General features: G+C 49.1%; 1 long non-coding RNA gene across 1 annotated transcript in view; it reads right to left on the bottom strand.

Moving 5' to 3' along the window:
* The window catches only part of LOC140396011 (uncharacterized), a 30331-nt gene extending 17598 nt beyond the window's left edge, over positions 1–12733 (bottom strand). The window contains exons 1-3 of the long non-coding RNA XR_011936427.1: positions 12599–12733; positions 7776–7806; positions 5542–5687 (exon numbers count right to left, since the gene is read on the bottom strand). This is a non-coding gene — a long non-coding RNA (uncharacterized lncRNA). The remainder of the gene's footprint in view (positions 1–5541; positions 5688–7775; positions 7807–12598) is intronic.
* Between the last annotated feature and the right edge of the window lie 5726 nt (positions 12734–18459).

Below are 18459 nucleotides of genomic sequence, written 5' to 3' on the forward strand. Positions count from 1 at the left end.
TTAGATACAGAGTAAAGTTCCCTCCACACTGTCCCCATCAAACACTCCTAGGACAGGTGCAGCATGGGGTTAGATACAGAGTAAAGCTCCCTCTACACTGTCCCCATCAAACACTCCCAGGACAGGTACAGCACGAGGTTAGATCAAGAGTAAAGCTCCCTCTGCACTGTCCCCATCAAACACTCCCAGGACAGGTACAGCACGGGGTTAGATACAGAGTAAAGCTCCCTCTACACTGTCCCCATCAAACACTCCCAGGACAGGTACAGCACGGGGTTAGATACAGAGTAAAGCTCCCTCTACACTGTCCCCATCAAACACTCCCAGGACAGGTACAGCACGGGGTGAGATACAGAGTACAGCTCCCTCTACACTGTCCCCATCAAACACTCCCAGGACAGGTACAGCACGGGGTGAGATACAGAGTAAAGCTCCCTCTACACTGTCCCCATCAAACACTCCCAGGACAGGTACAGCACGGGGTTAGATACAGAGTAAAGCTCCCTCTACACTGTCCCCATCAAACACACCCAGGACAGGTACAGCACGGGGTTAGATACAGAGTAAAGCTCCCTCTACACTGTCCCCATCAAACACTCCCAGGACAGGTACAGCACGGGGTTAGATACAGAGTAAAGCTCCCTCGACACTGTCCCCATCAAACACTCCCAGGACAGGTACAGCACGGGGTGAGATACAGAGTAAAGCTCCCTCTACACTGTCCCCATCAATCACTCCCAGGACAGGTACAGCACGGGGTTAGATACAGAGTAAAGCTTCCTCTACACTCTCACCATCAAACACTCCCAGGACAGGTGCAGCACGGGGTTAGATACAGAGTAAGGCTTCTCTACACTGTCCCCATCAAACACTCCCATGACAGGTACAGCGCGGGGTTAGATACAGAGTAAAGCTCCCTCTACACTGTCCCCATCAAACTCTCCCAGGACAAATACAGCATGGGGTTAGATACAGAGTAAAGTTCCCTCTACACTGTCCCCATCAAACACTTCAGGGACAGGTACAGCACAGCGTTAGATACAAAGTAAAGCTCCCTCTCCGCTGTCCCCATCAAACACTCCCAGGACAAATACAGCACGGGGTTAGAAACAGAGTAAAGCTCCCTCTCCACTGTCCCAATCAAACGCTCCCATGACAGGCACAGCACGGGGTCAGATACAGAGTAAAGCTCCCTCTACACTGTCCCCATCAAACACTCCCAGGACAGGTACAGCACCGAGTTAGATACAGAGTAAAGCTCGCTCTACACTGTCCCCCATCAAACACTCCCAGGACAGGTACAGCACGGGGTTAGATACAGAGTAAAGCTCCCTCCACACTGTCCCCATCAAACACTCCCAGGACAGGTATAGCACTGGGTTAGATACAGAGAGAAGCTCCCTCTACGCTGTCCCCATCAAACACTCCCAGGACAGGTACAGCACGGGGTTAGATACAGAGTAAAGCTCCCTCCACACTGTCCCCATCAAACACTCCCAGGACAGGTACAGCACGGGGTTAGATACAGAGTAAAGCTCCCTCTACACTGTCCCCATCAAACACTCCCAGGACAGGTACAGCACGGGGTGAGATACAGAGTAAAGCTCCCTCTACACTGTCCCCATCAAACACTCCCAGGACAGGTACAGCACGGCGTTAGATACAGAGTAAAGCTTCCTCTATACTCTCACCATCAAACACTCCCAGGACAGGTGCAGCACGGGGTTAGATACAGAATAAGGCTTCTCTACACTGTCCCCATCAAACACTCCCATGACAGGTACAGCACGGGGTTAGATACAGAGTAAAGCTGTCTCTGCACAGTCCCCATCAAACACTCCCAGGACAGGTACAGCACAGCGTTAGATACAAAGTAAAGCTCCCTCTCCGCTGTCCCCATCAAACACTCCCAGGACAAATACAGCACGGGGTTAGATACAGAGTAAAGCTCCCTCTACACTGTCCCCATCAAACACTCCAGGGACAGGTACAGCATGGGGTTAGATATGAAATAAAGCTCCCTCTACACTCTCTCCATCAATACTCCCAGGACAGGTACAGCACGGGGTTAGATACAGAGTAAAGCTCCCTCTACACTGTCCCCATCAAACTCTCCCAGGACAAATACAGCATGGGGTTAGATACAGAGTAAAGTTCCCTCTACACTGTCCCCATCAAACACTTCGGGGACAGGTACAACACAGCGTTAGATACAAAGTAAAGCTCCCTCTCCGCTGTCCCCATCAAACACTCCCAGGACAAATACAGCACGGGGTTAGAAACAGAGTAAAGCTCCCTCTACACTGTCCCCATCAAACACTCCCAGGACAGGTACAGCACCGAGTTAGATACAGAGTAAAGCTCGCTCTACACTGTCCCCCATCAAACACTCCCAGGACAGGTACAGCGCGGGGTTAGATACAGAGTAAAGCTCCCTCTGCGCTGTCACCATCAAACACTCCTAGGACAGGTACAGCACGGGGTTAGATCAAGAGTAAAGCTCCCTCTGCACTGTCCCCATCAAACACTCCCAGGACAGGTACAGCACGGGGTTAGATACAGATTAAAGCTCCCTCTACACTGTCCCCATCAAACACTCCCAGGACAGGTACAGCACGGGGTTAGATACAGAGTAAAGCTGCCTCTACACTTACCCCATCAAACACTCCCAGGACAGGTACAGCACGGGGTTAGATACAGAGTAAAGTTCCCTCTACACTGTCCCCGTCAAACACTCCCAGGACAGTTACAGCACGGGGTTAGATACAGAGAGAAGCTCCCTCGACACTGTCCCCATCAAACACTCCCAGGACAGGTGCAGCACGGGGTTAGATACAGAGTAAAGTTCCCTCCACACTGTCCCCATCAAACACTCCCAGGACAGGTACAGCACGGGGTTAGATACAGAGTAAAGCTCCCTCTACACTGTCCCCGTCAAACACTCCCAGGACAGTTACAGCACGGGGTTAGATACAGAGAGAAGCTCCCTCGACACTGTCCCCATCAAACACTCCCAGGACAGGTGCAGCACGGGGTTAGATACAGAGTAAAGCTCCCTCCACACTGTCCCCATCAAACACTCCCAGGACAGGTACAGCACGGGGTTAGATACAGAGTAAAGCTCCCTCTCCACAATCCCCATCAAACACTCCCAGGACTGGTACAGCGCGGGGTTAGATACAGAGTAAAGTTCCCTCCACACTGTCCCCATCAAACACTCCCAGGACAGGTACAGCACGGGGTTAGATACAGAGTAAAGCTCCCTCTACACTGTCCCCATCACACACTCCCAGGACAGGTACAGCACGGGGTTCGATACAGAGTAAAGCTCCCTCTACACCGTCACCATCAAACACTCCTAGGACAGGTACAGCACGAGGTTAGATCAAGAGTAAAGCTCCCTCTGCACTGTCCCCATCAAACACTCCCAGGACAGGTACAGCACGGGGTTAGATACAGATTAAAGCTCCCTCTACACTGTCCCCATCAAACACTCCCACGACAGGTACAGCACGGGGTGAGATACAGAGTAACGCACCCTCTACACTGTCCCCATCAAACACTCCCAGGACAAATATTGCACGGGGTTAGATACAGAGTAAAGCTGCCTCTACACTGACCCCATCAAACACTCCCAGGACAGGTACAGCACGGGGTTAGAGACAGAGTAAAGTTCCCTCTCCATGATCCCCATCAAACAGTCCCAGGACAGGTACAGCACAGGGTTAGATACAGAGTAAAGCTCCCTCTACACAATCCCCATCAAACACTCCCAGGACAGGTACAGCACGGGGTTAGATACAGAGTAAAGCTCCCTCTACACTGTCCCCATCAAACACTCCCAGGACAGGTACAGCACGGGGTGAGATACAGAGTAAAGCTCCCTCTACACTGTCCCTATCAAACACTCACAGGACAGGTACAGCACAGGGTTAGATACAGATAAAAGCTCCCTCCACACTGTCCTCATCAAACACTCCCAGGAAAGGTACAGCAAGGGGTTAGATACAGAGTAAAGCTTCCTCTACACTGTCCCCATCAAACACTCCCAGGACAGGTACAGCACCCGGTTAGATCAAGAGTAAAGCTCCCTCTGCATTGTCCCCATCAAACACTCCCAGGACAGGGACAGCAAGGGGTGAGATACAGAGTAAAGCTCCCTCTACACTGTCCCCATCAAACACTCCCAGGACAGGTACGGCACGGGGTTAGATACAGAGTAAAGCTTCCTCTACACTCTCACCATCAAACACTCCCATGACAGGTACAGCGCGGGGTTAGATACAGAGTAAAGTTCCCGCCACACTGTCCCCTTCAAACACTCCCAGGACTGGTACAGCACGGGGTTAGATACAGAGTAAAGCTCCCTCTGCGCTGTCACCATCAGACACTCCCAGGACAGGTACAGCACAGGGTTAGATACAGAGTAAAGCTCCCTCTACACTGTCCCCATCAAATACTCCCAGGACAGGTGCAGCACGGGGTTAGATACAGAGTAAAGCTCCCTCTACACTGTCCCCATCAAACACTCCCAGGACAGGTACAGCACGGGGTTAGATACAGAGTAAAGCTCCCTCTACACTGTCCCCATCAAACACTCCCAGGATAGGTGCAGCACGGGGCGAGATAGAGTAAAGTTCCCTCTACACTGTCCCCATCAAACACTCCCAGGACAGGTACAGCACGGGGTTAGATACAGAGTAAAGTTCCCTCTACACTGTCCCCATCAAACACTCCCAGGACAGGTCCAGCACAGGGTTAGATACAGAGTAAAGCTCCCTCCACACTGTCCCCATCAAACACTCCCAGGACAGGTACAGCACGGGGTTAGATACAGAGTAAAGCTCCCTCTGCACTGTCCCCATCAAACACTCCCAGGACAGGTACAGCACGGGGTTAGATACAGAGTAAAGCTCCCTCTACACTGTCCCCATCAAACACTCCCAGGACAGGTACAGCACGGGGTTAGATACAGAGTAAAGCTCCCTCTACACTGTCCCCATCAAATACTCCCAGGACAGGTGCAGCACGGGGTTAGATACAGAGTAAAGCTCCCTCTACACTGTCCCCATCAAACACTCCCAGGACAGGTACAGCACGGGGTTAGATACAGAGTAAAGCTCCCTCGACACTGTCCCCATCAAACACTCCCAGGACAGGTGCAGCACGGGGTTAGATACAGAGTAAAGCTCCCTCCACACTGTCCCCATCAAACACTCCCAGGACAGGTACAACACGGGGTTAGATACAGAGTAAAGCTCCCTCTACACTGTCCCTATCAAACACTCCCAGGACAGGTACAGCACGGGGTTAGATACAGAGTAACGCTCCCTCTACACTGTCCCCATCAAACACTCCCAGGATAGGTGCAGCACGGGGCGAGATAGAGTAAAGTTCCCTCTACACTGTCCCCATCAAACACTCCCTTGTCATCGGGACAATTCCCTCATGGCCTCCCTGTGGTGTTGGATTGATTCCCAGATTTTGAAAGCAGTGCCCGAGTCACAGCCCAATTCAGAAAGCACAGAAGACGTCACTCACTTCTCCAGGTAGTAGATTTTGTGTGTGTACTGTCCCACCTCACCATCCTTCTCATAAGGCTCGTTTCTTAACACCTCGATTCCATCACCTCCTCCTGTGTTGTTCTTGCTGGCCTCGGCGACAGAATAAAGCTGGCCCACCTGGTACTAACGGATCAGAGGAGAGAACAACTTAGTCTACAGACATCAAGCAACAAATATCCCTCCCATTGTATCAAACACTCCCCGGACAGGTACAGCACGGGGTTAGATACAGGGTAAAGCTCCCTCTACACTGTCCCCATCAAACACTCCCAGGATAGGTACAGCATGGGGTTAGATACAGGGTAAAGCTCCCTCTGCACTGTCCCCATCAAACACTCCCAGGACAGGTACAGCACGGGGTTAGATACAGAGTAAAGCTCCCTCTACACTGTCGCCATCAAACACTCCCAGGACAGGTACAGCACTGGGTTAGATACAGAGTAAAGCTCCCTCCACACTGTCCCCATCAAACACTCCCAGGGCAGGTACAGCACAGGGTTAGGTACAGAGTAAAGCTCCCTCTGCACTGTCCCCATCAAACACTCCCAGGACAGGTACAGCACGGGGTTAGATACAGAGTAAAGCTCCCTCTGCACTGTCCCCATCAAACACTCCCAGGACAGGTACAGCACGGGGTTAGATACAGAGTAAAGCTCCCTCTACACTGTCGCCATCAAACACTCCCAGGACAGGTACAGCACTGGGTTAGATACAGAGTAAAGCTCCCTCCACACTGTCCCCATCAAACACTCCCAGGACAGGTACAGCACAGGGTTAGGTACAGAGTAAATCTCCCTCTACACTGTCCCGATCAAACACTCCCAGGGCAGGTACAGCACAGGGTTAGGTACAGAGTAAATCTCCCTCTACACTGTCCCGATCAAACACTCCCAGGACAGGTACAGCACGGGGTTAGATACAAAGAACAAAGAAATGTACAGCACAGGAACAGGCCCTTCGGCCCTCCAAGCCCGTGCCGAGCATGCTGCCCGACTAAACTACAATCTTCTACACTTCCTGGGTCCGTATCCCTCTATTCCCATCCTATTCATGTATTTGTCAAGATGCCCCTTAAATATCACTATCGTCCCTGCTTCCACCACCTCCTCCGGCAGCGAGTTCCAGGCACCCACAACCCTCTGTGTAAAAAACTTGCCTCGTACATCTACTCTAAACCTTGCCCCTCGCACCTTAAACCTATGCCCCCTAGTAATTGACCCCTCTACCCTGGGGAAAAGCCTCTGACTATCCACTCGGTCTATGCCCCTCATAACTTTGTAGACCTCTATCAGGTCTCCCCTCAACCTCCTTCGTTCCAGTGAGAACAAACCGAGTTTATTCAACCGCTCCTCATAGCTAATGCCCTCCATACCAGGCAACATTCTGGTAAATCTCTTCTGCACCCTCTCTAAAGCCTCCACATCCTTCTGGTAGTGTGTCGACCAGAATTGAACACTATACTCCAAGTGTGGCCTAACTAAGGTTCTATACAGCTGCAACATGACTTGCCAATTCTTATACTCAATGCCCCGGCCAATGAAGGTAAGCATGCCGTATGCCTTCTTGACTACCTTCTCCACCTGTGTTGCCCCTTTCAGTGAACTGTGGACCTGTACACCTAGATCTCTCTGACTTTCAATACTCTTGAGGGTTCTACCATTCACTGTATATTCCCTACCTGTATTAGAGCTTCCAAAATGCATTACCTCAGATTTGTCCGGATTAAACTCCATCTGCCATCTCTCCGCCCAAGTCTCCAGACAATCTAAATCCTGCTGTATCCTCTGACAGTCCTCATCGCTATCCGCAATTCCACCAACCTTTGTGTCGTCTGCAAACTTACTAATCAGACCAGTTACATTTTCCTCACTGATCCCTGTGGAACACCACTGGTCACAGCCCTCCAATCAGAAAAGCATCCTTCCATTGCTACTCTCTGCCCTCTATGACCTAGCCAGTTCTGTATCCACCTTGCCAGCTCACCCCTGATCCCGTGTGACTTCAACTTTTGTACTAGTCTACCATGAGGGACCTTGTCAAAGGCCTTACTGAAGTCCACGTCGACAACATCCACTGTGTGCCCTACCTGCATCAATCATCTTTGTGACCTCCTCGAAAAACTCTTATCAGAGTAAAGCTCCCTCTATTTGCAGACAAGAGGGCGGGGGGGGGGGGGGGGGATGACCTGTGACCCCGGACAGGGTAACTCACCTCTTCGACTGAGCAGGGGAGTAGAATCCGACTGGACGAGGATTGAAAGAGAGAGATATGAAGAAAGGTGTTAGAGTTTAATCCGAGTCCACGGCGCTCCCATAGAGTCCCGAAGCTAAATATACAACGCCACAGAAACATCAAAAATAGGAGGAGGGGCCATTCGGCCCCTCGAGCCCGCTCCCCCATTCATCACCATCATGGCTGATCATTCAACTCAATAGCCTAACCTAACTTTCTCCCATATCCTGTGATCCCCTTCGCCCCAGGTGTGATATCGAACTGCTTCTCGAAAACACACAATGTTTTGGACTCAACTACTTCCCGTGGCAATGAATTCCACAGGCCAAGCACTCTCTGGGTGAAGAAATTTCTCCCCATCTCTGTCCGAAATGGTCTCCCCCGTATCCTCCGACTGTGACCCCTGGTTCTGGACACCCCCACCATCAGGAACATCCTTCCTGCATCTACCCTGTCCAGTCCTGTTGGAAAGAAAGTGGAGGGGGGAGGGCACAACTGGGGGAACACAATGCGGGAGGGCTTCGGCAAGGTTAACGGGAGGGGTTAGGGGTTGTGCGGGGTGACGGGGGAGGGGTTGGGGGATGTGCGAGGTGACGGGGGAGGGGTTAGGGGTTGTGCGAGGTGACGGGGGAGGGGTTGGGGGATGTGCGGGATGACGGGGAGGGGGTTGTGCGGGGTGACGGGGGAGGGGGTTGTGCGGGGTGACGGGGGAGGGGGTTGTGCGGGGTAACGGGGGAGGGGGTTGTGCGGGGTGATGGGGGAGGGGTTGGGGGATGTGCGGGATGACGGGGAGGGGGTTGTGCGGGGTGACGGGGGAGGGGGTTGTGCGGGGTGACGGGGGAGGGGGTTGTGCGGGGTGACGGGGGAGGGGGTTGTGCGGGGTAACGGGGGAGGGGGTTGTGCGGGGTGACGGGGGAGGGGTTGGGGGTTGTGCGGGGTGACGGGGGAGGGGTTGGGGGTTGTGCGAGGTGACGGGGGAGGGGTTAGGGGTTGTGCGGGATGACGGGGGAGGGGTTGGGGGTTGTGCGAGGTAACGGGGGAGGGGGTTGTGCGGGGTGACCGGGGAGGGGTTGGGGGTTGTGCGAGGTGACGGGGGAGGGGTTAGGGGTGGTGCGGGGTAACGGGGGAGGGGGTTGTGCGGGGTGACCGGGGAGGGGTTAGGGGTTGTGCGGGGTAACGGGGGAGGGGTTGGGGGTTGTGCGAGGTAACGGGGGAGGGGGTTGTGCGGGGTAACGGGGGAGGGGTTGGGGGCTGTGCGGGGTAACGGGGGAGGGGTTAGGGGTTGTGCGGGGTGACGGGGGAGGGGTTGGGGGTTGTGCGGGGTAACGGGGGAGGGGTTGGGGGTTGTGCGGGGTGACGGGGGAGGGGTTGTGCGGGGTGACGGGGAGGGGTTGGGGGTTGTGCGGGGTAACGGGGGAGGGGTTGGGGGTTGTGCGGGTAACGGGGGAGGGGTTGGGGGTAACGGGGGAGGGGTTAGGGGTTGTGCGGGTAACGGGGAGGGGTTAGGGGTTGTGCGGGGTGACAGGGGAGGGATTGGGGGTAACGGGGGAGGGGTTAGGGGTTGTGCGGGGTAACGGGGGAGGGGTTAGGGGTTGTGCGGGGTGACGGGGGAGGGGTTGGGGTTGGGGGTAACGGGGGAGGGGTTGGGGGTTGTGCGGGGTGACGGGGGAGGGGTTAGGGGTTGTGCGGGGTGACGGGGGAGGGGTTGGGGGTTGTGCGGGGTGACGGGGGAGGGGTTGGGGGTTGTGCGGGGTGACGGGGGAGGGGTTAGGGGTTGTGCGGGGTAACGGGGGAGGGGTTGGGGGTTGTGCGGGGTAACGGGGGAGGGGTTGTGCGGGGTAATGGGGGAGGGGTTGGGGGTTGTGCGGGGTGACGGGGGAGGGGTTAGGGGTTGTGCGGGATGACGGGGGAGGGGTTGGGGGTTTTGCGAGGTGACGGGGGAGGGGTTGGGGGTTGTGCGAGGTGACGGGGGAGGGGTTGGGGGTTGTGCGGGGTGACGGGGGAGGGGTTAGGGGTTGTGCGGGGTGACGGGGGAGGGGTTGGGGGTTGTGCGGGGTGACGGGGGAGGGGTTGGGGGTTGTGCGGGGTGACGGGGGAGGGGTTGGGGGTTGTGCGGGGTAACGGGGGAGGGGTTGGGGGTTGTGCGGGGTAACGGGGGAGGGGTTAGGGGTTGTGCGGGATGACGGGGGAGGGGTTGGGGGTTGTCCGAGGTGACGGGGGAGGGGTTAGGGGTTGTGCGGGATGACGGGGGAGGGGTTGGGGGTTGTGCGAGGTGACGGGGGAGGGGTTGGGGGTTGTGCGAGGTGACGGGGGAGGGGTTGGGGGATGTGCGGGGTGACGGGGGAGGGGTTAGGGGTTGTGCGGGGTAACGGGGGAGGGGTTGGGGGTTGTGCGAGGTGACGGGGGAGGGGTTGGGGGTTGTGCGAGGTGACGGGGGAGGGGTTGGGGGTTGTGCGGGGTAACGGGGGAGGGGTTAGGGGTTGTGCGGGATGACGGGGGAGGGGTTGGGGGTTGTGCGAGGTGACGGGGGAGGGGTTGGGGGTTGTGCGAGGTGACGGGGGAGGGGTTGGGGGTTGTGCGAGGTGACGGGGGAGGGGTTAGGGGTTGTGCGGGATGACGGGGGAGGGGTTGGGGGTTGTGCGAGGTGACGGGGGAGGGGTTGGGGGTTGTGCGAGGTGACGGGGGAGGGGTTGGGGGTTGTGCGGGGTGACGGGGGAGGGGTTAGGGGTTGTGCGGGATGACGGGGGAGGGGTTGGGGGTTGTGCGAGGTGACGGGGGAGGGGTTGGGGGTTGTGCGAGGTGACGGGGGAGGGGTTAGGGTTGTGCGGGGTGACGGGGGAGGGGTTGGGGGTTGTGCGGGGTGACGGGGGAGGGGTTGGGGGATGTGCGGGATGACGGGGGAGGGGTTGTGCGGGGTAACGGGGGAGGGGTTAGGGGTTGTGCAGGGTGACGGGGGAGGGGTTGTGCGGGGAAACGGGGGAGGGGTTGGGGGTTGTGCGGGATGACGGGGGAGGGGTTGGGGGTTGTGCGAGGTGACGGGGGAGGGGTTGGGGGTTGTGCGGGGTGACGGGGGAGGGGTTGGGGGTTGTGCGGGGTGACGGGGGAGGGGTTGGGGGATGTGCGGGGTAACGGGGGAGGGGTTAGGGGTTGTGCAGGGTGACGGGGGAGGGGTTGGGGGTTGTGCGGGGTGACCGGGGAGGGGTTGGGGGTTGTGCGGGGTGACGGGGGAGGGGTTGGGGGTTGTGCGGGGTGACGGGGGAGGGGTTGGGGGTTGTGCGGGGTGACGGGGGAGGGGTTGGGGGTTGTGTGGGGTGACGGGGGAGGGATTGTGCGGGGTAACGGGGGAGGGTTTGGGGGTTGTGCGGGGTGACGGGGGAGGGGTTAGGGTTGTGCGGGGTAACGGGGGAGGGGTTGGGGGTTGTGCGGGGTGACGGGGGAGGGGTTAGGGGTTGTGCGGGGTGACGGGGGAGGGGTTGGGGGTTGTGCGGGGTGACGGGGAGGGGTTGGGGGTTGTGCGGGGTGACGGGGGAGGGGTTGGGGGTTGTGCGGGGTGACGGGGGAGGGGTTGGGGGTTGTGCGGGGTGACGGGGGAGGGGTTGGGGGTTGTGCGAGGTGACGGGGGAGGGGTTGGGGGTTGTGCGGGGTGACGGGGGAGGGGTTGGGGGTTGTGTGGGGTGACGGGGGAGGGATTGTGCGGGGTAACGGGGGAGGGGTTGGGGGTTGTGCGGGGTGACGGGGGAGGGGTTGTGCGGGGTGACGGGGGAGGGGTTGGGGGTTGTGCGGGGTGACGGGGGAGGGGTTGGGGGTTGTGCGGGGGAGGGGTTGGGGTTGTGCGGGGTGACGGGGGAGGGGTTGGGGGTTGTGCGGGGTGACGGGGGAGGGGTTGGGGGTTGTGCGGGGTGACGGGGGAGGGGTTGGGGGTTGTGCGGGGTGACGGGGGAGGGGTTGGGGGTTGTGCGGGGTGACGGGGGAGGGGTTGGGGGTTGTGCGGGGTGGCGGGGGAGGGGTTAGGGGTTGTGCGGGATGACGGGGGAGGGGTTGGGGGTTGTGCGGGGTGACGGGGGAGGGGTTGGGGGTTGTGCGGGGTGACGGGGGAGGGGTTAGGGGTTGTGCGGGGTGACGGGGGAGGGGTTGGGGGTTGTGCGGGGTGACGGGGGAGGGGTTGGGGGTTGTGCGGGGTGACGGGGGAGGGGTTGGGGGTTGTGCGGGGTGACGGGGGAGGGGTTAGGGGTTGTGCGGGGTGACGGGGGAGGGGTTGGGGGTTGTGCGGGGTGACGGGGGAGGGGTTGGGGGTTGTGCGGGGTGACGGGGGAGGGGTTGGGGGTTGTGCGGGGTGACGGGGGAGGGGTTAGGGGTTGTGCGGGGTGACGGGGAGAGGGGGGGAGAGGGGGAGGGGGTTGGGGGAGGGGGTTGTGCGGGGTGACGGGGGAGGGGGTGGGGGGAGGGGGGGAGGGGTTAGGGGTTGTGCGGGGTGACGGGGAGAGGGGGGTGACGGGGGAGGGGGGGGAGGGGTTAGGGGTTGTGCAGGGTGACGGGGGAGGGGGGGTTGGGGGAGGGGGGGAGGGGTTGGGGGTTGTGCAGGGTGACGGGGGAGGGGGGGGGAGGGGGTGGGGGGTGGGGGAGGAGGGGAGGAGGGGGGGGAAGGGGGAAACACTAGACATCACCCCCCCCCGCCTCTCCTCACCCCACCCACAGACATGGTGTGGAGTGGGAGGACCGCACTGGTCCTCCCAGCTCCAGCCCCCACCTCCCCGTTGCCGGGCCGCCCGGGGGTCGCCTCTTGCCCCCAGACCCTCACTCACTATTCTTTGACGAGCACCATCGTCCCCTCCCCCCCACCTCCCGAGCCAAACAGCCGCCGCCCGCCGTCGCCGCTGCCGCCGCCGGACCGGAAACAGGAAGTGCCGGGCGGCGCGGCGCCTGAGCGTCACCTCCGCCGGACGCCACGCCCTCTCCCGTCTCCGAGCGTCATCACCAGGCGCCGGATATTCCAGAAAGACCCCAGAACCTGTCAATAGACAATATTTGATCAATAATAAAACAGCTCAGGATGATCATTGACAATATTTGATCAATAATTAAACAGCTCAGAATGATCATTGACAATAATTGATCAATAATTAAACAGCTCAGAATGATCATTGACAATAATTGATCAATAATTAAACAGCTCAGAATCATCATTGACAATAATTGATCAATAATTAAACAGCTCAGAATGGTCATTGACAATAATTGATCAATAATTGAACAGCTCAGAATGATCATTGACAATATTTGATCAATAATAAAACAGCTCAGAATGATCATTGACACAATAATTGATCAATAATTAAACAGCTCAGAATGATCATTGACAATAATTGATCAATAATTAAACAGCTCAGAATCATCATTGACAATAATTGATCAATAATTAAACAGCTCAGAATGGTCATTGACAATAATTGATCAATAATTGAACAGCTCAGGATGATCATTGACAATAATTGATCAATAATTAAACAGCTCAGAATGGTCATTGACAATAATTGATCAATAATTAAACAGCTCAGGATGATCATTGACAATAATTGATCAATAATTAAACAGCTCAGGATGATCATTGACAATACTTGATCAATAATTAAACAGCTCAGGATGATCATTGACACAATAATTGATCAATAATTAAACAGCTCAGGATGATCATTGACAATTGATCAATAATTAAACAGCTCAGAATGATCATTGACAATAATTGATCAATAATTAAACAGCTCAAAATGATAATTGACAATAATTGATCAATAATTAAACAGCTCAGAATGATCATTGACAATAATTGATCAATAATTAAACAGCTCCGAATGATCATTGACACAATAATTGATCAATAATTAAACAGCTCAGAATGACCATTGACAATAATTGATCAATAATTAAATAGCTCAGAATGATCATTGACAATAATTGATCAATAATTAAACAGCTCAGAATGATCATTGACAATAATTGATCAATAATTAAACAGCTCAGGATGATCATTGACACAATAATTGATCAAGAATTAAACAGCTCAGAATGACCATTGACAATAATTGATCAATAATTAAATAGCTCAGAATGATCATTGACAATAATTGATTAATAATTAAACAGCTCAGGATGATCATTGACACAATAATTGATCAATAATTAAACAGCTCAGGATGATCATTGACAATAATTGATCAATAATTAAATTGCTCAGAATGATCATTGACAATAATTGATCAATAATTAAACAGCTCAGAATGACCAATGACAATAATTGATCAATAATTAAATAGCTCAGAATGATCATTGACAATAATTGATCAATAATTAAACAGCTCAGGATGATCATTGACACACTAATTGATCAATAATTAAACAGCTCAGGATGATCATTGACATAATAATTGATCAATAATTAAACATCGCGGAATGATCATTGACAATAATTGATCAATAATTAAACAGCTCAGAATGATCATTGACAATAATTGATCAATAATTAAACAGCTCAGAATGATCATTGACAATAAGTGATCAATAATTAAACAGCTCAGAACGATCATTGACAATAATTGATCAATAATTAAACAGCTCAGGATGATCATTGACACAATAATTGATCAATAATTAAACAGCTCAAAATGATCATTGACACAATAATTGATCAATAATTAAACATCTCGGAATGATCATTGACAATAATTGATCATTAATTAAACAGCTCAGGATGATCATTGACACAATAATTGATCAATAATTAAACGTCTCGGAATGATCATTGACAATATTTGATCAATAATTAAACAACTCAGAATGATCATTGACACAATAATTGATCAATAATTAAACATCTCGGAATGATCATTGACACAATAATTGATCAATAATTAAACAGCTCAGAATGATCATTGACACAATAATTGATCAATAATTAAACATCTCGGAATGATCATTGACAATAATTGATCAATAATTAAACAGCTCAGAATGATCATTGACAATAATTGATCAATAATTAAACGGCTCAGGATGATCATTGACACAATAATTGATCAATAATTGAACAGCTCAGGATGATCATTGACATAATAATTGATCAATAATTAAACATCGTGGAATGATCATTGACAATAATTGATCAATAATTAAACAGCTCAGAATGATCATTGACAATAATTGATCAATAATTAAACAGCTCAGAATGATCATTGACACAATAATTGATCAATAATCACACAGCTCAGAATGATCATTGACACAATAATTGATCAATAATTGAACAGCTCAGGATGATCATTGACAATAATTGATTAATAATTAAACAGCTCAGGATGATCATTGACACAATAATTGATCAATAATTAAACAGCTCAGGATGATCATTGACAATAATTGATCAATAATTAAATAGCTCAGAATGATCATTGACAATAATTGATCAATAATTAAACAGCTCAGAATGATCATTGACAATAATTGATCAATAATTAAACAGCTCAGGATGATCATTGACACAATAATTGATCAAGAATTAAACAGCTCAGAATGACCATTGACAATAATTGATCAATAATTAAATAGCTCAGAATGATCATTGACAATAATTGATTAATAATTAAACAGCTCAGGATGATCATTGACACAATAATTGATCAATAATTAAACAGCTCAGGATGATCATTGACAATAATTGATCAATAATTAAATTGCTCATAATGATCATTGACAATAATTGATCAATAATTAAACAGCTCAGAATGACCATTGACAATAATTGATCAATAATTAAATAGCTCAGAATGATCATTGACAATAATTGATCAATAATTAAACAGCTCAGAATGATCATTGACACAATAATTGATCAATAATTAAACAGCTCAGAATGACCATTGACAATAATTGATCAATAATTAAATAGCTCAGAATGATCATTGACAATAATTGATCAATAATTAAACAGCTCAGGATGATCATTGACACAATAATTGATCAATAATTAAACAGCTCAGGATGATCATTGACAATAATTGATCAATAATTAAATAGCTCAGAATGACCATTGACAATAATTGATCAATAATTAAATAGCTCAGAATGATCATTGACAATAATTGATCAATAATTAAACAGCTCAGGATGATCATTGACACAATAATTGATCAATAATAAAACAGCTCAGAATGATCATTGACACAATAATTGATCAATAATTAAACAGCTCAGGATGATCATTGACATAATAATTGATCAATAATTAAACATCGCGGAATGATCATTGACAATAATTGATCAATAATTAAACAGCTCAGAATGATCATTGACAATAATTGATCAATAATTAAACAGCTCAGAATGATCATTGACAATAATTGATCAATAATTAAACAGCTCAGAATGATCATTGACAATAATTGATCAATAATTAAACAGCTCAGAATGATCATTGACAATAATTGATCAATAATTAAACAGCTCAGGATGATCATTGACACAATAATTGATCAATAATTAAACAGCTCAAAATGATCATTGACACAATAATTGATCAATAATTAAACATCTCGGAATGATCATTGACAATAATTGATCATTAATTAAACAGCTCAGGATGATCATTGACACAATAATTGATCAATAATTAAACGTCTCGGAATGATCATTGACAATAATTGATCAATAATTAAACAACTCAGAATGATCATTGACACAATAATTGATCAATAATTAAACATCTCGGAATGATCATTGACACAATAATTGATCAATAATTAAACAGCTCAGAATGATCATTGACACAATAATTGATCAATAATTAAACATCTCGGAATGATCATTGACAATAATTGATCAATAATTAAACAGCTCAGAATGATCATTGACAATAATTGATCAATAATTAAACGGCTCAGGATGATCATTGACACAATAATTGATCAATAATTGAACAGCTCAGGATGATCATTGACATAATAATTGATCAATAATTAAACATCGTGGAATGATCATTGACAATAATTGATCAATAATTAAACAGCTCAGAATGATCATTGACAATAATTGATCAATAATTAAACAGCTCAGAATGATCATTGACACAATAATTGATCAATAATCACACAGCTCAGAATGATCATTGACACAATAATTGATCAATAATTGAACAGCTCAGGATGATCATTGACAAAATAATTGATCAAAAGTTGAACAGCTCAGAATGATCATTGACACAATAATTGATCAATAATTAAACATCTCGGAATGATCATTGACAATAATTGATGAATAATTAAACAGCTCAGAATGATCATTGACACAATAATTGATCAATAATTAAACAGCTCAGAATGGTCATTGACAATGATTGATGAATAATTAAACAGCTCAGAATGATCATTGACAATAATTGATCAATAATTAAACAGCTCAGGGTGATCATTGGCACAATAATTGATCAATAATTAAACAGCTCAAAATGATCATTGACACAATAATTGATCAATAATCACACAGCTCAGAATGGTCATTGATACAATAATTGATCAATAATTAAACAGCTCAGAATGATCATTGACACAATAATTGATCGATAATCACACAGCTCAGAATGATCATTGATACAATAATTGATCAATAATTGAACAGCTCAGGATGATCATTGACATAATAATTGACCAATAGTTAAACATCTCGGAATGATCATTGACAATAATTGATCAATAATTAAACAGCTCAGAATGATCATTGACAATAATTGATCAATAATTAAACAGCTCAGAATGATCATTGACAATAATTGATCAATAATTAAACAGCTCAGAATGATCATTGACAATAATTGATCAATAATTAAACAGCTCAGGATGATCATTGACACAATAATTGATCAATAATTAAACAGCTCAAAATGATCATTGACACAATAATTGATCAATAATTAAACATCTCGGAATGATCATTGACAATAATTGATCATTAATTAAACAGCTCAGGATGATCATTGACACAATAATTGATCAACAATTAAACGTCTCGGAATGATCATTGACAATAATTGATCAATAATTAAACAACTCAGAATGATCATTGACACAATAATTGATCAATAATTAAACATCTCGGAATGATCATTGACACAATAATTGATCAATAATTAAACAGCTCAGAATGATCATTGACACAATAATTGATCAATAATTAAACATCTCGGAATGATCATTGACAATAATTGATCAATAATTAAACAGCTCAGAATGATCATTGACAATAATTGATCAATAATTAAACGGCTCAGGATGATCATTGACACAATAATTGATCAATAATTGAACAGCTCAGGATGATCATTGACATAATAATTGATCAATAATTAAACATCGTGGAATGATCATTGACAATAATTGATCAATAATTAAACAGCTCAGAATGATCATTGACAATAATTGATCAATAATTAAACAGCTCAGAATGATGATTGACACAATAATTGATCAATAATCACACAGCTCAGAATGATCATTGACACAATAATTGATCAATAATTGAACAGCTCAGGATGATCATTGACAAAATAATTGATCAATAATTGAACAGCTCAGAATGATCATTGACACAATAATTGATCAATAATTAAACATCTCGGAAT

The sequence above is a fragment of the Scyliorhinus torazame genome, chromosome 19 (genome assembly GCF_047496885.1).
Source record: "Scyliorhinus torazame isolate Kashiwa2021f chromosome 19, sScyTor2.1, whole genome shotgun sequence".
In the NCBI taxonomy this organism is placed as follows: Eukaryota; Metazoa; Chordata; class Chondrichthyes; order Carcharhiniformes; family Scyliorhinidae; genus Scyliorhinus; species Scyliorhinus torazame.